Source organism: Myotis davidii, unplaced genomic scaffold (assembly GCF_000327345.1).
Source record: "Myotis davidii unplaced genomic scaffold, ASM32734v1 scaffold975, whole genome shotgun sequence".
Classification (NCBI taxonomy): domain Eukaryota; kingdom Metazoa; phylum Chordata; class Mammalia; order Chiroptera; family Vespertilionidae; genus Myotis; species Myotis davidii.
This window is the reverse complement of record NW_006286791.1, coordinates 425,343-428,749: the sequence shown is the minus strand read 5'-3', so window position 1 is coordinate 428,749 and position 3,407 is coordinate 425,343. Positions and strand designations below refer to the sequence as shown.

General features: G+C 52.7%; 2 long non-coding RNA genes across 2 annotated transcripts in view; one reads left to right on the top strand and one right to left on the bottom strand.

The window, feature by feature from the left end:
• Positions 1–207: 207 nt before the first annotated feature.
• LOC102774362 lies at positions 208–2,584 on the bottom strand. Its single transcript, XR_001512987.1, has 3 exons — positions 2,328–2,584; positions 1,606–1,736; positions 208–490 (listed from the first exon to the last, which is right to left on the bottom strand). It is a non-coding gene; the product is annotated as an uncharacterized LOC102774362 (long non-coding RNA).
• Positions 2,585–3,066: 482 nt separating this feature from the next.
• LOC107182274 overlaps positions 3,067–3,407 on the top strand; it is a 3,970-nt gene continuing 3,629 nt past the window's right edge. The window contains exon 1 of the long non-coding RNA XR_001512988.1: positions 3,067–3,139. This is a non-coding gene — a long non-coding RNA (uncharacterized LOC107182274). The remainder of the gene's footprint in view (positions 3,140–3,407) is intronic.

Here is a 3,407-nt window from a genome sequence, read left to right as displayed (position 1 = left end):
TAGGAATTACATCTCTTACGACCACAGAAAGTGACATGGTATGTTTAAAAGGCACTGGAGAGCCGTAACCAGTTTGGCTCAGTGCATAGAGCGTTGGCCTGCGGACTGAAGGGTCCCAGGTTCGATTCCGGTCAACGGCATATACCTTGGTTGCAGGCACATCCCCAGTGGGGGGTGTGCAGGAGGCAGTAGGTCGATGTTTCTCTCTCATCGATGTTTCTGACTCTATCCCTCTCCCTTCCTCTCTGTAAAAAATCAATAAAATATATTTTAAAAAAAGCACCGGAGAGGATAATCAGCAATGCAACAATGGACATGAGATGCTGCATCCACTGTCTCATCCTGACTGACCCTGGTCTCTGGGCGGAAGCTTGGAGCTCCTGGTGTCCTCAAACTGAGCAGCAGGTCATGCAGAGGCAGCCAAGGAAAGGCAGAGTCGCTGAGATGGTCCACACCACCAGGGCCTTCCTGGTCCCATCGCATAGGCAGCCTGCAGAAAAGGGCCAGTGTTGGTCCCAGTGACTGAGGAAACCCTGGGTCAGTTCTGGGGCTACAGAACCCCACTCTCCCCATATCCGAACCTGCCCTCACTAGAGTCACATCTTTCCCTGAACCTGCCACCCCTGCCCTGGGACCAGCAGCCTGTACCAAGCTCTGCCCACCTTTTGCACATCAGAGTCACCCCAGCCCTGACAGATGTTTTGAGCTCAGGAGTAAACTGAGTAATGACTCCATCTGCTCCCTTCACTCAGGTCTGATTCACTGGGGGGTGGGAGGGTCTAAGGACCAAGTGGGAGCTCTGATGGACAGGAAGGCCCATCCTGACACCTGACAGCTAGGGGAGGGTTACAGACAAACACCCCTTTTTTCTATTCTCTCCCAGCCTCTTACCCAGCAGCACACAGAGCTCTCAGTATGATCATCCCAGCCCTGCCCTATTCATAGGGGCCCCTCAGTGGCTCAGGATCTGGCGGGTGGAGGAGGCTGGCTGTCAGGTGATTACACCAGGGCTCAGCCAGGAATCCCAGGCCTCCTTCTAACCTTAAGGTTTGCCTCCCCCCTTACTGGGCCTTTCAGAGCCACGTTCTGTGAGCTCCAGGCTTTCGAGTTGGGTCTGCAAGGCCTTCCACCTCTTCCTGGGCTTAGACCCAGGCCACTCTCCTCTGAGCCCCCTGGGTGTTCCCCTTCCCCTGGACACAGCACATGGCGCCAGCATGCTGCTGTCTCCTGAATGTGAGCACTGCCCCTGCCGTGTGCCTGCTGCCCCCACACCACCCATCCTGGGCCCAAACACAGTCTCCCAAACTGAGAACCTGAATCAGGAAATGAGATCCCCAAACCCCTTCAGCATCTACAGGCCTTAAGCCTTGGTGGGAGCCCCTCCCTTTCCCACTGGCATCCACAGTGAGGTGACAGCAGCTCTCAGGGCTGAGCTGGTGCAACTTATTGCTGTGAAGTGATAACATGTGCTAGTCTCCTGGTCTAATTTCCAGGAGGAGAAGTTTAAGGGGGGCGGGATCAGGGGTCAGGCTGGGAATTCATCTTTCCCTGTCCTCACCCCAGGCCATCTGTCCCTCATTTCCCACATGATTAAGCCCTCAGTACCTGTTACTTAAAGGCCCAGCCTAAGATGCCAACTATGATTGCGCAGGTGAGGACCACAGGGAGGACCGAAGTGATGGGCGTGTTGGTTGTGGCCTTGGACGGGACTGTGGCTGTGGCAGTGGTTGGTGCAGCTGTAATGGAAACACGAGAGTGAGAACCGTGCAGAACCCAGTTCCATGGAGATGCCCCTCAGCCCCTGCTGTCCCAGGTCATCCTATTGTGCAGTTTCTACCCTCCACGTGTGGCAGCCACAGTGCCAGATTGGAGCAAAGAGAGGAGATTGGCCCTGGCCCCAAGGGTTACAATAATCACTCCTGCTGGGACAGAAGGGGAGGTGACCCTGAGGGAGGTGGCAGAGAATCCTCGCAGGGCTGATGTGAGGTGGTGTTAAAGGATTTCCAGAAATAGAGTTGAGGACACATGATGCTGTGAAGAGGGAACAGGACAACGAAAAGGTCTGGAAACAGAACAGTGCCCGCAGGGTTGCAGTCAGCAAGAAATCTCCGGTGAGTGAGTGGTCCAAGGTTATGTGCAGGCAGAGACATGAGGAAGCGAGAAACCCAAGGAGGGATCGCAGATCATACCTATGGCCCTTATTCTCCAAAAAGCCCTCACCATGGTGGATGGGTCACTTTCTCAAACCACACACAACACACAGACACCACACACTATGTGAATGTCATTTCAAGGGAACTACAACTTCATTTCCTCTGTAGAGTTACCTTGTGTGCTCAGGGGACACAGAACTTGTTGAAGCCACTTCCTACAGTCTCCAGTTGAGGTCCTAACAAGGAGATCGGTCATAGCTCTGTCACTCGCCAATGCTCGCTCTAACAGAATGCCTTCACCGCGCAGCACTGTCCAGTGTCCGTTCTTTGTGTCAAAGCGGAGAGATATCTGTCCATCCAGTCCGAACTCCCAGAATGCAGCGGTGCGTCCATTGGATTCCTGCTCACACATCATGCTGCCCTGCAGGGAGAGAGGACCTGTCCCCAGCACCATGGGAAAAGGGTCAGCTTTGTGTTTTGACAGCCTTTGTCCCCACCTGGTGTCCAGCCCTGTAGTTGGTCAAGTGGAATAAAGTTAACTAGAAGAGGACGTTCTGCCAAGAAAAGGCGGGGGCCTGCAAGCGGGCCACGTCAGAAAAAAGTCTTGCACACAAGACTTACTGTTCAGAGGCAGAATTTTCCTTGAGGTGATAAATAGTCCATGAGGGCATGGAAAGTTCAAGGGAGGGTACACTGCTGCAGGTGGAAAGGGTCTTTGTATAACATAGGCAATTAATAGTGTAATGTATAACTTAGCTCAGATGATCTCATAAGCATGCTTGTTAATCATTGTCACTTGCTGTACTCCATTGTTATTTGCTGTACTCCCTGAATAAAAGCCATGAGAGCTTTGGGGGGCTGTGCCCCTTGCCTGACTAGCAATAGCCCCTGCTTCTCTAAACTCAACCCTGCACGCCGAGCTCATCTCAGCGTCACCGTTCACAAACAGAACAAAAACAAATGGCTTCTTGAACAGGGACCCGAAGGTGAGTAATCGGGATCGGGCAGGACCGAAAGGGATTTGCCAGTGCAGAGTATGCGGAACTTTCGGCAATAGAGACATGCCGGGAGCCGGTCCATCCTTGCTGTTTCAAGGGACCTGGCATATATGGCATACTGTTCGTAATATGTTTGCTCACCTTCTTGGCACTATGTGTTTTAACCAAGGTCACCTCTCTGAGAAAGGTTGTTTCCCCAGGTAGGGATTTTCCCCTGAAGTTAGGGAGGGAATAAAACCTCTTAACTAAGTGCCAG